The sequence below is a fragment of the Narcine bancroftii genome, chromosome 8 (assembly GCF_036971445.1).
Source record: "Narcine bancroftii isolate sNarBan1 chromosome 8, sNarBan1.hap1, whole genome shotgun sequence".
NCBI classification, from domain to species: Eukaryota; Metazoa; Chordata; class Chondrichthyes; order Torpediniformes; family Narcinidae; genus Narcine; species Narcine bancroftii.
This window is the reverse complement of record NC_091476.1, coordinates 3101755-3121630: the sequence shown is the minus strand read 5'-3', so window position 1 is coordinate 3121630 and position 19876 is coordinate 3101755. Positions and strand designations below refer to the sequence as shown.

Here is a 19876-nt window from a genome sequence, read left to right as displayed (position 1 = left end):
ATTCAAGTGACAGCCAGAACAATGGGAAAGAAAAGCTCAGCCTCCCGCCAGTCTCTCCAATCGCCTTCCACTCCATGAGGTGCCTTCATGTCTTTTGGTAGCTTTTGGGCTCCACACCAAAGTGCTCCACATGGGTTGTCATATTTGGGCAAAGGCATTGTACTTATTTCATAAATGCTCTGTCAGGGTCTCCATGTGCACACAGTTGTGCATCTCCGGGGTCCTTGGAGGGATGAGCAGGGGGGGGGGGGGGGGGGGGGAGCTGGGCTTCCAGGTGATCGCAATGCATTTTTTGGCTACGGACAGGCCAATATCTACCAATTTAATTTGGAATTTCGTTAATGTTCTGCCCACATCCTCTAGGTTTCCCAATAAATACAGCTCCGGATCCAACAGGAATGAGGAAGTCTGTTCCCCTCATCCTCGTTAACTTCGCTCAGGTCCATGTGGAGTGTACAAAGGTACCCATTTCTAAACCACACCTGAAGCACATTTCTGATATCTCTGATTTTCCTTATGTCATTTTTGTGGTGTGAGATATAATTGGTGTAAGAATTTTATTGTACCAACGTTACACTTTCTCGACGTAAATCTGACCAACACTCTTCATAGATCATTGTTCCCAAGTCCGACTCCCACCTCTCCCTCGATCTTTGTAGACCCAGTTTTGGGCTCTCAATTTGAAGTACAAAGTACATTCTGGATATCAATTTGGGAGTACCTCCCAGTCAAAGTCGTTCTTCCACCTCGTACTCCTCAGGTGGGGTCACGGTCGGGCCCATTTTAACCTCAGGAAGGATCTTAACTGGAGAAAGTAGTGAAAGGTTCCATTAGGCAAATCATATTTATCCTTCATTTGTTTGAAGGACATGAGCTGTCTATTCTCATAACAGTCCTCAATAGATCGGATCCCCTTTCGGTGCCAAATATTCAGAATTTTGTTCCCTAAATTTCATAGGCATCAGTTTGTTACGTATTAAGGGCGTTCTTGACAATATTACAATCTCTTTTCCCATACAATAAATCGAAGACAATTTAAACAGATCGAGAAGCTTGCCCATCACTTTGATGGGAAGGGTAAACTATCAAAATGTTGCTGAGATTACAATATTTATTTCAATCTATTCCTATTTATCTACCTTTTTTTATACTTTAACATTCTCATCTAAGATTAAATGATTTGAATGGAATTTTATTCTAATAGCATGCTTGGACTAAACTACCCAAATCATCCAGAATGAAGAAATTCTTTAAATCTGGTTGAAAAATGTTTTAGGTTTTTGTTCAATTTGTCCCAACACCAGGGCTGAATTTTCCATTTTCTTTTCTTGCAAGTAGTTATCTGGCTGTCGTGAAGAGGCACGTGTCATCCTAGTTTGCATGTATTTGAGAGACCTTAACCCTTTATTCTTTGGATTAAGGATATTAGCACAAATTCTTGTCCACAGGACAAATGCTTGCATTGCAGAAGGGAGAGAGTGGGTTGGAATTTCTTCAATCCCATCTGCATGGAAAATGCACCATGTTAGACAAAGGGAATCCTCGTGCCAATCCCCCGACAGCTCTGAACACAAATGCAGACATGATGGCATAAGCAGGGGAAATAAACCAGATGATCTCTTTGCGAGGACACTGAATTCACAGAAATACCTGCTAACCATTGATCCTGCTGTTGGGAAATCTGCTACATCCAAGTCACCTACCCTGGTAACATTCCACTTAGAACAGAATCCCAATCACTGGACAACAAATTTTTTTTCAGAAAGTTTGGTTCCTGAATAAAATTTGGGGATCATGAAAGACAACTTCAAGCTGAACACAAAGGTATTTTCAGATTTGCTGCATCACGTAGGAAATTGGAGAAACATTAAATTAGCTTTTATTGAATTTAGTATGTCTAATCACATAAGGGTGCTGACATATTGCATTAGTTCAACTAACCTAAAAATCTTTGCTGCTTATTTTCATTAGTACTCAGCATCTGATGCCTCTTGTGTCAGCGTCCAACAATAGTTGGCCAGCATTAATGGATTCCAGTTGCCCTGATACTGCTTTTCCACGGTCTCAATGTCCTGGTGAAACTTTTCACTACGTCTATTACTGACTGCACCAAGATCAACGGGGAAGATCGTCCAAGTGCAAATGCAGAAAATGAGTTTTCAATGACATGTTGCACTTCATGGTTTTTGAATGAGGTAGATTAAAATATGACAGGAAATCACAAAAATAAGTTTTTATCTAAAAACCAGTATGTGATAGGAAATTTTTCAGGTGATTTTCATGATCATCAGCCCAAAATCCATAAAATACATCTAAAAGTGTTCAGGAAGAAAAATCTTCCATTATCCAATGTCATCAGGGTCATAGTTGGGAATTACAAGTCACTAAATCAGTTCCCAATTTCCCGGACCGCAGTCTGTGTATAAAGATCAGAATGGGAATATGGACTCATTCCCATTCCGACAATTTACCTGCTCAACTCCTAGTAATTTTCACGGATTGTCTTCAGTCTAAACTGAACTGCATGTGATCCGTGAATAATGGGCTAATGAATAGGACGTCCAGCCTCCTTAAATACCGCACTTCAGGTATTCTGTCTAAACTTGTGGTGTGATACAGATATTTGGAGTTTTGAACGGTAAGATCTCGTAAACTCGATGTAAAAAATAAAAACAAGTTATAGCACAAGTAGTTATAGAGTGACGCTCTTCCCACTTCATTTAAATGGCTTGATCTTTACTGTGTCTTTGCATGTCCCATCCCTACTGTATCTTCTTGTATGAGGTCCATGAAGAACAGGGTGAAGAAAGCCAACAGAACTGATAGCACGCAAATCTAACATTTCATTTCTATTTATGAAATTAAGGTTGAAACCGTGTGTTTTCTGAATCTTTATTTTCAGTCCACATCAAAGTCTAATGACAATGCCATGGATTTGGAGAATGTCTTTTATTGATGTTGACATCTCTACATTCAGAACCAGAGGACAATTAAATGTCAACCACATAGTAAACCAGTTGAATTTTTGCCCTAAAGGCCAATGTGATGTAGATTATTTTAAACAAAAGTCTTGGAGTTCCATGGTCACCAATTCTATTATTATATTTTTGGTTATGGAAATGAAAATTCATTCCACCATGGAAGGGTGTCTCTTGACTTTAGCCTAGGCTTCTAAGTGACCAGTCAAAGCACATAACCAGAATAGTACAGGATCCCTATGACTGATGGCCGTGTAGCAAACTCTCTCCTCCATTTCACAGCAGCACTAAACTCTAAGTTTTAATAGGCTATTAAGGGACCACAAAGAGGAGTCTACTATTCTCTATATTCAATGGGCCAATGGTAAATTTTACCCTCTGATACTTTTCTGTTCAACCTTTTGTATTAGAAGTCATGAGTACACTAGAGTTATTTGTACAAAGAACATGTGCCATTGTGCTCTCGACAAAAAGAAAGTGAGAAGCAGCCCCTGAAGATCATGCCTGATTAATATCACATCCCCATTTACTCACTTTAGCTCCAATTCCCTTGACAGATGCTTAATTAAAAAAATACCAGTCCCATTCATGAAGATCTCACAATCCTTGATTTTCCCAACCAACTGGAGGAAGAGAGTTCCATTACAAATTTGTGCTCTCTGATTTCACTTCCAGCAGGTGTTTTTAAAATTTTCCTTATGGCTTCTTCAGGATTTTCTACCAAGGGAAATAGTTAGTCACAATCCACTCTAAAGAATCCTTTGTATTTTATTCCATGTACTGTTGAAATAAAACTCTCAGGCATGTACAGATAAGTGATAATAACCTTCATTCCATCAAGTACAAGGATTGGGAAAGTCTGGCCACCTTCACTTTGCATTCAATGGCAATACCATTGTCAGATCAACCTCCAACATGCTGGACTCCCAACCCAATCATAAACGTTGCTGCTATAATAGCAATTCAAAGATTGCAAATATTTAAAATATTCTGGAATAATTTACACATTTTCATTAATAAGAGACCCATGGTTTCGGGATACCATTCACCAATTTCATAGACTGTGGGAAGAAACCATCTCCCAGCCTGGCAGTCTTGATTTTGATGCTCTTGTACCTCCTTCCTGATGGTAGTAGGTCAAAGATACTGTGTATTGGGTGGTAGGGATTCTCAATAATTCTCTCCATTTCTTGCACTTGTACAACATTCCAGAAGCTTTACAACAGCCAGGTCACAGCAGATCTCTTGATTGGCATTATCTTGAATGACCTAAACAGCCACTCTCTCCATCACCACCACACCATGGCTACTACTCCAATAACACTTCCTAAGCCAAATTATTTAATTAAAAGGACAAGGGCTTTGTGTTCAAGGGAACACCTTAAATTCCCTCCAACTCACCCGTTAACCTGACTTGGAAATGTAGAACAACTCCTTCATTCTTGTATAATAATACAGGAGTTTGGTGGGATCAAAGAATAGCAGATCTGGACACAGGCTAAATGCAGAACTAATTTTTATTGAAACACATATAAGGGGATGGCAACAGGGATAACACTCGCAAGTATTTTCAATCACACAACACAATGCAACCAGTCACTACCGATACCAATAACTGCTTACACTCGCACCAGTACAGTACAACCCAGGCTCATTGGACTTAACACTATCGATACTAGCAACTATTTATATAGACTATCACAACCTAGGATTACAATACACTTCCTGCCATGTCTAACACTGACCATTGGCCCACTTCCTTTGGAGTTATAAAACCATGCACATAATGAGTCAATGAGGTACAATTAAAACAGTGATTTTCAAACTTTTTCTTCCCACCCACATACTACCTATCACTTCAGACGTCTTTTTTCTCATCCTTTCTGCTATTTCAGACTTCGTCAATGTTATCCTATTCACATCTCCTGAGATAAAAAATAATAATCTTGCAAGTGAGCATGCAAAATTTATGAAGCATTCTCATAATTAAACCATTTTAGCTCAGTCCATCTCCTGAAATAGATATCTCTACCTTAAAGAAGAGCTTAGGCCCAATGTTGGTTCTATGTCTTTACTTCCTATGGATGCTGTGAAATTGGCCGAGTTCCTCCAGCATTTCTGTGTTTTTACTACAATCACAGCTTCTGCAGATGTTCTTGTTTTACTCCATTCAGTTGCTTCACTGCGAAATCTCTTTGAGGAACATCTATCCTTTTTTTTCTAAATTTTTTATTTTTCACACCATAAACCACATTGACCAAGATACATACATTTTCCTTTTCAAATATATACAGTGTCATTTTCTCCCCCCCTCCCTCATCCCATCCCACCCTCCCTACATCCCCCCCCATTCATTTAAAGTACAAAATCTAAGATACATTAAACCAGTCAAACAATGTTGTCATTCAATAAAAATAAACAAGAAATTCCACTGAGTCAATTCTTTTCATTTCCTTCTCCTTTCGTTAATTTAGGTGGTAAATAGGTTTTCTCTATTGTGTTTCATGTATGGCTCCCATATTTGTTCAAATATTTCAATATTATTTCTTAAACTATATGTTATTTTTTCTAACGGAATACATTTATTCATTTCTATATACCATTGTTGTATTCTCAAATTATCTTCCAATTTCCAGGTTGACAATACATTTTTTTGCTACGGCTAGAGCTATCTTAACAAATCTTTTTTGTGCACCATCCAAATCAAGTCCAAATTCTTTGTTTTTTATGTTACTTAGGAGGAAGATCTCTGGGTATTTTGGTATATTGTTTTCTGTAATTTTATTTAATATCTGGTTTAGATCTTCCCAAAATTTTTCTACTTTCTCACATGTCCAGATTGCATGAATTGTTGTTCCCATTTCTTTTTTACAACGAAAACATCTGTCAGATACTGTTGGGTCCCATTTATTTAACTTTTGAGATGTAATGTATAGCCTGTGTATCCAGTTATATTGTATCATACGTAACCTCGTATTTATTGTATTTCTCATTGTTCCAGAGCATAACTTCTCCCATGTTTCCTTTTTTATCTTTATATTTAAATCTTGTTCCCATTTTTGTTTAGTTTTACCATTTGTTTCCTCATTCTCCTTTTCTTGCAGTTTAATATACATATTTGTTATAAATCTTTTGATTATCATTGTGTCTGTAATCACATATTCAAAGTTACTTCCCTCTGGTAACCTCAGACTGCTTCCTAATTTGTCCTTCAAGTAGGATCTCAGTTGGTAGTATGCCAACACTGTATCTTGAGTTATATTATATTTATCTTTAATTTGTTCAAAGGATAATAATCTATTTCCTGAAAAACAATTTTCTATTCTTTTGATCCCTTTTTTCTCCCATTCTCTAAAGGAAAGGTTATCTATTGTAAAAGGGAGTAACTGATTTTGCGTCATTATTAGTTTTGGTAATTGGTAATTTGTTTTATTCCTTTCTACATGAATCTTCTTCCAAATATTGAGCAGATGATGTAATACTGGAGAACTCCTACATTGTACCAATTTTTCATCCCATTTATATAATATGTGTTCAGGTATCCTTGTTTATACCATTCTGTTAATTTATCTAGTGCTATCCTCGGTTTCCCCCCTTTCCATAAAAATTTCCTTATTATTTTCAACTCCTTGAAGAATTTCTCTGTCAAGTGTATTGGCAATGCCTGAAATAGGTATAATATCCTTGGGAAAATGTTCATTTTAATACAGTTTATCCTTCCTATTAGTGTTAATGGTAAATCTTTCCAATGCTCTAAATCGCCCTGTAATTTTTTTCATTAGTGGATAATAATTGAGTTTGTATAGATGGCTGAGATTTTTATTTATTTGTATACCTAGGTATCTTATTGCTTGCATTTGCCACCTGAATGGTGATTCCTTCTAAATTTTGAGAAATCCGCATTATTCATTGGCATTGTTTCACTTTTATTTACGTTAATCTTGTAACCCGACACTTCTCCATATTCCTTCAATTTCTTATATAATTCTTTTATTGATAGTTCTGGTTCTGTTAAGTATACTATAACGTCATCTGCAAATAAACTGATTTTATATTCCTTGTCTTTTATTTTTATCCCTTTTATATTATTTTCTGTTCTTATCAATTCTGCTAGTGGTTCTATAGCTAACGCAAACAATAAGGGTGATAGTGGGCATCCCTGCCTTGTTGATCTGCTTAAGTTAAATTGCTTTGATATATATCCATTTACTGTCACTTTCGCCAATGGCCCCTTATATAATGCTTTAATCCAATGAATATACTTCTCTGGTAAACTGAAATTTTGCAATACTTTGAATAAATAATTCCATTCTACTCTGTCAAAGGCCTTCTCTGCGTCTAAAGCAACTGCTACTGTTGGCGCTTTACTCCCTTCTACTGCATGAATTAAGTTAATAAATTTACAAATATTGTCTGTTGTGCATCTTTTTTTAATAAATCCAGTTTGGTCTAGATTTACCATTTTAGGTACATAATCTGCTAATCTGTTTGCTAATAGTTTAGCTATTATCTTATAATCTGTGTTAAGTAATGATATTGGTCTATATGACACTGGTGCGAGTGGATCTTTCCCTGTCTTTGGTATTACTATAATTATTGCTGTTTTACATGAATCTGGTAAGCTTTGTGTTTTGTCAATCTGGTTGATTACTTCCAGGAGGGGAGGAATTAATAAATCTTTAAATGTTTTATAGAATTCTATTGGGAATCCATCCTCTCCTGGTGTTTTATTATTTGGTAGTTTTTTTTTAATCTCTTGTATTTCTACTATTTCAAATGGTTCTGTTAATTTATTTTGTTCCTCTATTTGTAATTTTGGTAGTTCAATTTTAGTTAAAAATTCATCTATTTTGCCTTCTTTCCCTTCGTTTTCAGTTTGGTATAATTGTTCATAGAATTCTCTAAAGTTTTCATTGATCTCCGTTGGATTATATGTGATTTGTTCGTCTTTTTTCCTTGATGCCAATACCATTTTCTTAGCTTGTTCTGTCTTAAGCTGCCATGCTTAACCTAGTTCATAATATTTCCGTTTTGTCTTCATTATGTTCTTCTCCACCTTGTATGTTTGTAGTGTTTCATATTTTATTTTTTTATCTGCCAATTCTCTTCTTTTAGTTGTATCTTTCTTCATTGCTAATTCTTTTTCTATATTTACTATTTCCCTTTCCAAATGCTCTGTTTCCTGATTGTAGTCCTTCTTCATCTTGGTTACATAACTTATTATTTGCCCTCTAATGAACGCTTTCATTGCATCCCATAGTATAAACTTATCTTTCACTGATTCCGTATTTATTTCAAAGTATATTTTAATTTGTCTTTCAATGAATTCTCTAAAATCCTGCCTTTAAAGTAGCATGGAGTTTAATCTCCATCTATACATTCTTGGAGGGATGTCCTCTAACTCTATTGTCAATATCAAGAGTGAATGGTCCAATAATATTCAAGCTTTATATTCTGTTTTTCTTACTCTATCTTGCATACGAGCTGATAACAGAAATAAGTCTATTCTTGAGTATGTTTTATGTCTACCCGAATAATATGAATATTCCTTTTCCTTTGGGTGTTGTTTCCTCCATATATCCAAAAGTTGCATTTCTTGCATCGATTTAATTATAAATTTGGTTACTTTGTTCTTTCTGTTAATTTTTTTCCCAGTTTTATCCATATTTGAATCCAAATTAAGGTTGAAATCCCCTCCTATTAATATGTTCCCTTGTGTATCTGCTATCTTCAAAAAATATCTTGCATAAACTTTTGATCTTCTTCGTTAGGTGAATATACATTGAGTAGATTCCAAAACTCCGAATATATCTGACATTTTATCATTACATATCTCCCTGCTGGATCTATTATTTCCTCTTCTATTTTAATTGGTACATTTTTACTGATTAATATAGCTACTCCTCTTGCTTTTGAATTATACGATGCTGCTGTTACATGTCCTGCCCAATCTCTCTTTAATTTCTTGTGCTCCAATTCAGTTAAATGTGTTTCTTGCACGAATGTTATATCAATTTTTAATTTTTTCAGTAAATTTAGCAGTTTCTTCCTTTTGATTTGGTTATGTATTCCATTAATATTTAAAGTCATATAGTTCAACGTAGCCATTTCATACTTTGTTTATCTTCCCTTTCCGTTTCTCCATCATCACCTTTCCTTCTTATCCATTTCTGCTTTCTTGTTTTGAACACTTTATAAGACAACATTTCTAAAACATCAAACATTTTCCTTATTCTCCAATTTAAAACTTCTTTAACCCCATTCTCCCCTCCCCCTCCTGAGTTGCCCTTTATCCCTTGTCGGACAACCACATCTCCCCTCTCCATTTGGATTTGCAAATTCACTCGCAAACGTCAACTGATTTTTTTAGTGACCGTAACTCCTCCCCACCCAGCCCCCCCCGGAAAAGATTTCAATTTTCATATATAACAAAGGTCACTCTTTTAATTCCCTCCTTATTCCCTCTATTCCCTTTCATTCCCTTATTAATTCTTATCTATACTCTATATATTTTCCTCTAAATATGGATACATTCATGTATACACATATATACATACACATCTATATATATATATACACACCCATATACACACATACATATAGTTCGTGGTCATTTTTACTCTCATTACATGTCTTCATCTCTCTGCTTGTTTTGTAGTTGTTCTGCAAATTTTCGTGCTTCCTCTGGATCCGAGAATAGTCTGTTTTGTTGCCCTGGAATAACTATTTTAAGTACCGCTGGGTACTTTAACATAAATTTATATCCTTTTTTCCATAAGATCGTTTTTGCTGCATTGAACTCCTTCCTCTTCTTCAGGAGTTCAAAACTTATGTCTGGATAGAAAAAAATTTTTTGACCTTTGTATTCCAGTGGCTTTTTGTCTTCTCTTACTTTCTTCATTGCTTTCTCCAATATATTTTCTCTTGTTGTATATCTTAAGAATTTTACTAAAATGGATCTTGGTTTTTGCTGCGGTTGTGGTTTCGGGGCTAATGTTCTATGTGCCCTCTCTATTTCCATTTCTTCCTGTAATTCTGGTCTTCCCAGGACCCTGGCGATCCAATCTTTTATAAATTCTCTCATATTCTTGCCTTCTTCATCTTCCTTAAGGCCCACTATCTTTATATTATTTCTTCTATTATAGTTTTCCATTATATCTATCTTCTGAGCTAACAGCTCATGTGCCTCTTTAACTTTTTTATTGGATTCTTCTAATTTCTCTTTTAAGTCCTCTACTTCCATTTCTACGATTATTTCTCGTTCTTCCACATTATTCACTCTTTTTCCCATCTCTGATATGACCATTTCTATTTTATTCATTTTTTCTTCTGCACTCTTAATTCTTCTTTTTATCTCATTAAATTCTTGTAATTGCCATTCTTTCACTGATTCCATATATTCTTTAAAAAAAGATATATACATTGTCCTGCCTTTCCCTTCTTCTTCCATTTCTCTATGTTCTTTTTCTTCTTCTTCCTCTGGGTTGACCATCTGTTGTTTCCTTGTTTTCTTTTTACCCTCTTCTTTCTTGTTCTCGTTATTGTCTGTGTTCTGCACCTGCTGCTGTGCTGCAGGTGTCTCTCTCAGCTGTGGAGATCGACTCTGCAGCTGTTCCTCCCTCCCGTCAGTGTGTTTTTTTTCATGCGCGGTTGCGCACTTTTACTCGGCTCCTCGAGCCATTTTTGTAGTCCCGAGCTCGGGACCTCCACTGACCTGAGGGAGCGGGCTTCTCTCTCCGCGGCGGGCCTCCTCGGACAGGTAAGGCCTTCACCTTCTTCTTCCGACGTTCTTTCTTCTCTTCTTCCCGTTGTTTTCGACTTTTCTCTCTTCGCTGCCATTTTCTTCTCACCTTTATTTTTACTTTGTTTTAATTTTTACCCTTGTACCTTTGTGTTTTGTGCGTTTTTTTTTAACTTTTCCGGAGAGGGCTAGAATTCCCTGACCGGCCACTACTCCATCACGTGACTCCTCAGGAACATCTATCCTGAAGAGTTTCTCCTCTCTTTGAAGGAATTCTCTGAAAGTCTCCCTCCCTGCTCCCTCCTGCTCTCAAGCTCTATGATGATGTACTCACCCAGACTTGCCTTAGCAGCTGCATGTCCTTCCTGGTTTTTGTGGCTTATCTGGTGTCACGTGGCTTCCAGCTCTGGTGAATCCTTGAGAAAGGACTCAGGCCCAAAATGTCAGTAATATATCTTTACCTCCTATGGACTCTGCGAGACCTGCTGATTTTTCCAGCATTTCTGTGTTTTCACATCTCTACACGATGACTGTAATGATGCCCAGATGAATCTATAGGTTGATGGGTCTGTGTAGTAACTCCAGCTTGTGACAAGAAACCAAGGTATTCTTTCCTTCTGACAAGATTTTAAAACATAGTCCCATTGCTCTCTTAGACATAAAAGTACCACTGGCTCTTTTTTACCAACCATGATTATTATCTCCAGTGCCTTGTTGTTAATATTTATCCCACAGCTTGGATCCAGAACACAGAGGGATTATCATACTTTTATTTGCGGGAGTTTGCTGTGCACAAGTTGGATGCCACATTTCCTATGGCCCAACAGCAAAACTTCAAATTAACACCTTTGGCATTAAAATACTTTGGGAAAGGGATCTAAATAAAGCGGACTTTCTTTTTGAGAAGATCAAAAGTGAAAGAGAGATTGCAGTTGCTATAAATACCAGAGAGGCAATATGGAACCTGCAGAGATTTTAACTGCCGTAGCCGGCTTTCCCAGGATTGTTCTTAGGGTGCCCACAATTTACTGGATATTTTAGTGTATAATTCAAGTCATGAAACCCTAAAATTTTCTCAAAAGGGAGGGGGGGGGTGGTCAACATATACACCAGATATACTTTTGAGACCTTAAATTCACTGAAAAAACTAGATTGACAACAATTTGACATTCAAGTCGTTGCTGGAAGCAGCTCCCCACTGCTGTGTGCCACCATAACCACTACTATCTGGGATCCCGAGGTCGCTGTCACTACTCCTGCCTGGTAGACCAAGGTTTCTGCTCCAACCTGGAGCACGATGTCGCCGTTCTAGCTCCATGGGCCGTTGCCACTGCTTAGTTTACAGCTTTGTTACTTGCGTTTGGGGTGCTTTAAAAAAAATGTTGGGTTGTTCCTGGGAGGCCCACACAGCCAGAAAAATGGGGGTTGATTTATACACAATATACCATAAAACTCTTAAAATTAGGCTGAAAAATGGGGGTCGACTAATATGCCAAAATATGTGGTAGCACTTATTCTCTCAAACTGTGATGGACAAAGATTATCTGAAAACTCTCATGGGCATTGCATGAAAATATTGAAGTACAAATTGGAGATAGCAGAGAAACACAGTTTCATTGGGTGTGGCTGATAGAATTGGGCATGTGATCAAATCTCCAGGAATGTACCCAACCATATTCATAACCCTATCCAGATGAATTCATGTCTTGGGTATGAATCCTATATCAACACTATTCTAAAATGTTGCTGTCCATTAGAATGGTGCTTCTGTTAAATCTAACATCTACCTCATTCCAAAAATGTCAAATATGATGCTTGTGGTATCAATAGTATGTTTTATGTTCCTGTTGAGACTAGTTTGACAGCTTAACTGCAGGCATCCTGCTTCCCCACGAAAAGAAGAATTTTACATTGAGAGGCCAACTAAGAGCACAGTTGCAAACCTCTGTGGGTTCATAGGCTCAGCTGCAGTTCCTTGCTGGGTTGGCTGATAAGGTTAAAAATACCCCACAGCTCTTCACAGGATTCCACACAAAAACTCACAGGAGCATTTAAGCCAGGTGGCCAAAGTCACAGCCAAAGAGGCAGGCTGTAACAATTAGTTACCTCACAAATAAAATAATTCACATCAGCCAATGCAGAGACACGTTAGCAGAAAAGAAGAATTAAAATCAAATCAGAAAAGATTAATACGCTCTTTTCAAAATTGCACAATACTCTCTTTGGCTTCTTTTCATGCTTTTCGAAATGAAACGATTCTTAAGTGAAATAAATGATCTTGTTTCTTGATAAACAATATGCCTATTGAAAGTTTATTTGGTCTCAGATGTTACGTTGAATACATAAACTTTTTCCTGTTGCATCCTTGTCAGAACTGAGATCTGTGTCTTCAGCTAGGATCATTATTCCCCCTGAACCTCTCGAGATGCAGCCATTTCTTTGACGGAGCCAATGGAACAGTGATTGGTAATCACTAATTTATCTGCCTCATTCTTTGGTGCATTTTAATTTGATTAAAACGACATTCCAAATTTACCGATTAATCTACTGTAGCCACAAACCCATTAAGCCTGCTCATCCACTTGAGAACATATTGGTTAAGTTGTGATCAACATTCATGGATGGAGTGGCTTTAGAATGAATAGCTTCAATATGAGAGGAGGCATAGATAGGAGGAACAGCCAGAACCTTTTACCCAGGGTGAGAGCAGCAAATACCAGAGGATATCTATTTAAGGCGAGGGGAGGAAAGTTTAGGGGAGATGACAGGTATGTTTTTTTAAAGAGAGTAGAATGCATTTCCGGGGTGGTGCTGGAGGCTGGTACAATAGGGACATTTAAGAGACTCTTATACAGGCACACAGATACAAGAATAGCGGGTTATGGTGTGAGGTAGGGAAAGTTGAGATTGTTGAATAAGTTTATATTGATCAGGACCACATCATGGGCCAAAGAGCCTGTACTGTGCTGTAATGTTCTCTGTTAACTCCACAGTTTTGAATGAAACAATGTTTTCCCTCCATCTTATGCCAGAGTCCAACCACAACACATAAAGGGTAAAACCAATATTGTCCTTAATATTTATCCATGGATTTCTGATCCACAAAGCTGCCTGCAGTTCATCAACTAAAATAAATATGGACCTACCTGTTTCTTGCTTAACAAATCTCACAACACAATTTTATGGAAGTCCACACACAATGTTGTGGTCAATATTTATTTCTTAATGGAGCCTCAGAAGAATAGAAATTCTGATAATTATTTCATTGATGTTGGTGAGAAGTTACTGTTCACACATTTGCTGCCCCAACTTCTGCAATATGAACAACTTTGCAATATTTAATTAGCTAAGAGCAGTTTGAGACATCTGATCACACATTTGCAAAGGCAATCAATGAGTTTTCTTTAATTATTTGTGAATTTCACCTTCTTTGCAATTATTTCAGAGGTGACATTTTCTCCACCTAGATCAAAACAGAGGCAAAATTTGGTGGAGATTATAGGTTAGAAAATAATAATATATGTGTTCTGAGAGCTTATTGTCCTCGAGTACAATAGACAGGACTCATTGGGGTCTGCGACAAGGAAATTGAGGATTCAGTGGAAAAGGCAAAAGCTTCCTGAGCTCGATTATTATTATTTTTTATCTCAGGAGATGTGAATAGGATAACATTGACGAAGTCTGAAATAGCAGAAAAGATGAGAAAAAAGACTTGTCTGAAGTGATAGGTAGTGTAAAATTTTTGAATCCAAAGTTGAGTTCTGGAGGCTGTAATATACCCAGTTGGAAGACAAGGTGCTGTTTCTTGGCTTGATATTGAGCTTCATTGGGATAGTGTTGAAATGCAAATATAAAGATCCTTATGTGAGAGTGGAAGGGAGAATTAAAATTACAAATAGCAAAACTCAGGATCACCTGAGACTGGGCAGTCATCCATTTTCCCTGAGGTGGACAAGACTATACAGTGAGAACCCAGTGCAGTTCACAAAATTGTCCAAAAGTGCATGTAAATGCAGTCTTGAAAGACTGCTTGGGCCCATCCAAAACACAATTGGGTAATAGGGTAACTGATGCAATTTTTGCAATTGCATGGAAAGCTGCCAAGGAAAGTGAAGTGAATACTGATAGGGATGGAACGCTGAATCAGAGTTTTCTCGAGGGAATGGTACCTTTAGAATCGAGAGTGTCCTGGTCGAATTCATCACAGTGTGGAGAATTGGATCAGCGATCAATCCACAGGACGATAAGAGTGGCAGAGAGGATCACTGGGGTCTCTCTCCCCACTATCTGGGATCACTGTCTGAAGAGGGTGAGCAAAATCGTTGAGGACCCCCTCCACCCTGCACACAGCATCTTTCAGCTATTCCTGTCAGGTAAGGGATTCAGGAGTATCTAGCACCACCAGGCTGAGAAACAGCTTTTTCCTGCAGGCAGTGAAAACGCTGATCGACCAAAGGAACTGCTCTCACTAACCATTCGAGTTTCTCATGTTCATGAAACAAGATTTATTTCTATGAATACTTGACCTGCATGTGTATCGTCTTTTTGTGTGTTATGTCTGGTTGTGCGTCTGCGTGTTTTGCATCGAGGACCGGAGAACATTGTTTTGTTGGGTTGTACTTGTGCAATCAGATGACAATGAACTTGAACTTGGAATACTGAAAATGAAGAGAGGGGTAAGAAAGGTTTGAAGTTGCCACCATTTGGAAGAAGTGAGGCCAGAGAGTGGTAGTGGATAATTGTCTGTCAGGTTGGAGGCCGGTGACCAGTGGTGTGCCTCAAGGATCTGTATTGAGCCCATTGTTGTTCGTTATATACATTAATGATCTAGATGATGGGGTGGTGAATTGGATTAGTAAATATGCAGACGATACTAAGATAGGTGGAATAGTGGATAATGAAGAAGGTTTTCTAGGATTGCAGAGGGATTTGGGCTGCTTAGAAAAGTGGGCTGAAAAATGGCAGATGGAATTTAATGCTGATAAGTGTGAGGTGCTTCATTTTGGTAAGAAGAATCAGAATAGGACATATGTGGTAAATGGGAGAGCATTGAGGAATACAGAAGAGCAGAAAGATTTAGGAGTGACGGTACATCGTTCCCTGAAGGTAGAAACTCACGTGAATAGGGTGGTGAAGAAGGCTTTTAGTATGCTGGCCTTTATCAATCATTGCATGGAATATAGGAGTTGGGAGGTGATGTTGAGATTGTATAAGACGTTGGTGCGGCCTAATTTGGAGTTCTGTGTGCAGTTCTGGTCGCCTAATTATAGGAAGGATATAAACAGAGTGGAGAGAGTGCAGAGAAGGTTTACCAGAATGTTGCCTGGGTTTAAGCATCTGGAGTATGGGGAGAGATTGGACAGATTGGGTCTTTATTCTTTGGAGCGTAGAAGGTTGAGAGGGGATTTGATAGAAGTATTTAAGATTATGAAAGGGATAGACAGAGTGGATGTGGATAGACTATTTCCGTTAAGAGGAGGAAAGATTAAAACAAGAGGACATGAGTTAAGAATTAAGGGGCAGAGGTTTAGAGGTAACATGAGGGGGAACTTCTTTACTCAGAGAGTGGTAGCTGTGTGGAATGATCTTCCGGGAGAAATAGTGGCGGCGGAGTCAATTGTATTATTTAAGAAAAGGTTGGACAGGTATATGGATGAGAGGAAGATGGAGGGTTATGGGCATTGTGCAGGGAGGTGGGATTAGAAAGGGGTGTTTGGTTCGGTGCGGACTAGAAGGGCCTAATGGCCTGTTTCCGTGCTGTAATTGTTATTATTATTATTATTATTAAGTTAATAAAATGAACTTGGTGATTGGTGGGAGAAAGGTGAGGATAAGGGGAATTCTATCCTTGTGTGGGTGAATGGGTGAAACGTGAAAATAGGACAGTAGGAAAAATTATTGGAATCAGTTCTGGCTTGAAACTTCTATTAAGGACTCAATTCTATTCTCAAAGTGTTCCTACCCTATCTTTACATCTGTTCTAATTTCTCCACCAGTCATTTTCCTTGAAGGTGATGTCCCTTCCAGTGTTCTTGGCATCGATCCAACTTGGGTCGATTCTGCATGTGTGCGCCTTGCTGAGGACATGCAGCATTGTCAGATTAGCTATGTTAGGAAGAAGTTAAGATGAGGCCCACCCTGCCTGCACGTTGCTTCACATCACGTTAGTTTAAGATCCTGGGCATGATTCACACAGAATAGGAAAACATAGCCATGGCTTCTTCATTCACAATATCAAAGGCCACTATTTCTATACCATTTATCAGATCTCTTGCAGAACATCCCAAAGCACCTGACTGACAATGGCAACACTCCACAATTGTAACAATAAGGCAGCCATTTTGTGTACAGCAAGTTCCCACAACTAATAATAATTAGATCATCTGTTTTCATTAACACTGAATGAGTGATAACTGTTGGTCAGAACACTTAGGATAACCTCTGCTTTTCTTTGAAATAGAGCCATATATCTACACTGCTTTGATGAATGAAAGGAAATGATTTTTATTTAAAGTGAAAGAAGATAATTCCTTGAAAATATGCGAAATTATCATTTTACAAACAGGTTTTGTTTGCTATTCTCTTCAAGACACAGTCAAAATTTAAAATGTTTTAAAGATTTCAGTTTTAACAATGCAGCAAGGTAGAAGCTGATTCTGGCCCAATTAACCTCCTGACCCCATCCGTTTTAAAAGGTGGGAGGAAACCAAAACTCACAGAAGAAACCCACATAGACACGGGGACAATGTGCAGAGAGTATGGGATTTGAACCAGGTTCATTGGTACTGTAATAGTGTGGAGCGAACCATTATCCCAACCGTGCAGGTAATTGTATTTGTGAGGTTGAGTAGATTCAGCCAGAAAAATAGCCATTCACGATTGGTAAATATGGTGTCAAAATCCACAGGCTTGTGTTGAATGTTCCCCATATTTGGCTCAGAGAATCCTCCAACACAGCTGGGCAGGTACAGGTCACAGAAGACTTTGCTATATTTTCATAGGAAACCAGCAGATCAAACCTCTCCCCACAGTTTCCTTAAAAATTGCTAAAACTTGTGAACTGTGGAGTGCATCTCCTTACAGATCCCTGCCACTTCCTTTGTAAGGGTTAATCAGTAAAAGGGTGGTGTGACCTGGGACTTTGATCTTGGATAGCAGTTTCACACCACATCAAATGTTTTTTTGGGGGGAATGCAGAAGTATAATCTTTGGTTAAAAGAGTCTGACTTGCTTTGTGACCATGAAGTGTTTAATCTCTTATGTCTTTTAGATAGAATTTGCGTGATTTTACCGGTCTGAAGAATGTCAGAGGTCTCAGAATTGGCCGTTCACACACGAACAGCCAAAACATGAAATCTCCATTTCCTTCTGTTGAGTTTAGACAGCATACTGGAAGCGTGGTCATTAAAGAGGCAGGACTTGTAATGTGTGGCATCGAAACGTGCTACTCATTAGCCCATTGTTCACGGAATGCCTGCAGTTAACTTTGGACTCCAGGCATTCTGGGAAATTTACTAGAGGTCTAGGAGGTAAAATATCAGAACAGGAATGGCCCCCTCATTCCCATTCCAACCTTTTTACACAGCTTGCATTCCGGGAAAATAGCAATAATTTCCTGGAATGCAGCGGCTATGTAAAAATCATGTCTGATGTGGCATTGCTCTCATTTTCTTACCTGTGCCCTTGTGTGGAAACAAATGGAGCAAAGATTCACTTTCTTTTGGTGAAAGGCTTTTCTAGTTTAGGGTTAGGGTGGAATACAAGCACAGGCCAACCTCTTTGTTTTCTTTCTGCGGTATTTTCTGGGGTTTGCTTTAAGATACAGGGTTCTGTCACTGTTATTTTTTCTCTTTCAGAGAATGATTGTGGTCTCTATGAACACAAAGAATAAGCCACATTGTACCTCCTGTCTCTACATGTTCTCAGCAACAGTACATAATAAGGATAATGGTCCAGTGTCTGACTGGCTCTCTCTCTCTCTCTCTCTCTCTCTCTCTCTCTCTCTGTCTCTTCCTTTCTCTCACTCTCTCTCTCTTCCTTTCTCTCACTCGCACTCTCTCTCTCTCTCTCTCTCCTTTCTCTCGCTCTTGCTCGTGGCCCTTTCCACATTCAAGTCGAATTTGCTTTTCCTTAACATCACTCACCATTTCTACTTCTCTGTCAATTGGGATTTTGGAGGGGGTGGGTGGTGGTGCTCTGAATACAATTTAATTCTGTTCCAGCTGCTCTGCCACACATTCAAACTATTAGTCCATTTCCTTCCTCGAGCTTTACATTCCATTTACGATTTACAGCACAACTTAATTTAATTCAGTCAACCTTATCTCTGCATTAATGTTACCGAAGAGTTTGGGGGCAGGCATTGCATTCCTCACTGATGTTTAAAAAAGACGTTAGTGTGATCATTTCCTTTCAACTGCAGCAGGTCAGCAGATTAATAATGAAAAGTTTACTTACAATGGCTTTCAGTGGGTGTAGTACAGGTGCCAGCAGCAGACTGCACTGCACCACCTCAACTCATTTGCTTCTCTTCTGTTTATGAATGCCTTATGGGTTCTCCCAACCCTCCAAAGCAGGGGCATCTTGTTCTATCTGTACAACAGGCACTTGTTACAAGCAGCTGTCAAGGCCTGTACCCTGGAGTAATGATCCAGAGTTTAACTCAGAATGATAGCTAATATTTTAAAAACAGCCTTAAATTGCAAATGAAGTAAAATTACCCTCCCTGTTGTTGAAGTAAAATAAATAATTTTTCTGCTTTTTATTAACTATGCTGCGTTTTCACATGAATGAATAAAGCAACAGTAGGAAATATTGAAAACAAACACCTGGCTTTGCAGAGGAGTGACATTTTAAACTCTTATCTCTGACCAGGAAATGAAAAATAAAACAGATGAGGTTTGCTTTCCTTCTTGTTTCCTTCTTTTCTCTGTTGATCTTTCAACTGAGCTGCACTGTAGTGTATTTCTCAGCAGCCAATCTGACACCACTGGAAAGTTTAGTGTACTCCTGGGATGTTGGGTTCCACAGCAAGCACTAACTGTTCTCCAAGAGCAGCTCCTGAAACATTCACAAACTTCCACTTAGTGCAGAGCAAGGCTTTATTCAGTGATACCCAATCCACAACCTGAACCACTGTCTTCCCCCCCATCTCAAC

The 19876-nt window shown here is 38.3% G+C and overlaps 1 long non-coding RNA gene across 2 annotated transcripts in view; it reads right to left on the bottom strand.

The window, feature by feature from the left end:
• Positions 1 to 19245, bottom strand: part of LOC138740250 (uncharacterized) — a 77855-nt gene extending 58610 nt beyond the window's left edge. For both annotated transcript variants that reach the window (XR_011342772.1, XR_011342773.1), the window contains exon 1: positions 19177 to 19245. This is a non-coding gene — a long non-coding RNA (uncharacterized lncRNA). The remainder of the gene's footprint in view (positions 1 to 19176) is intronic.
• Between the last annotated feature and the right edge of the window lie 631 nt (positions 19246 to 19876).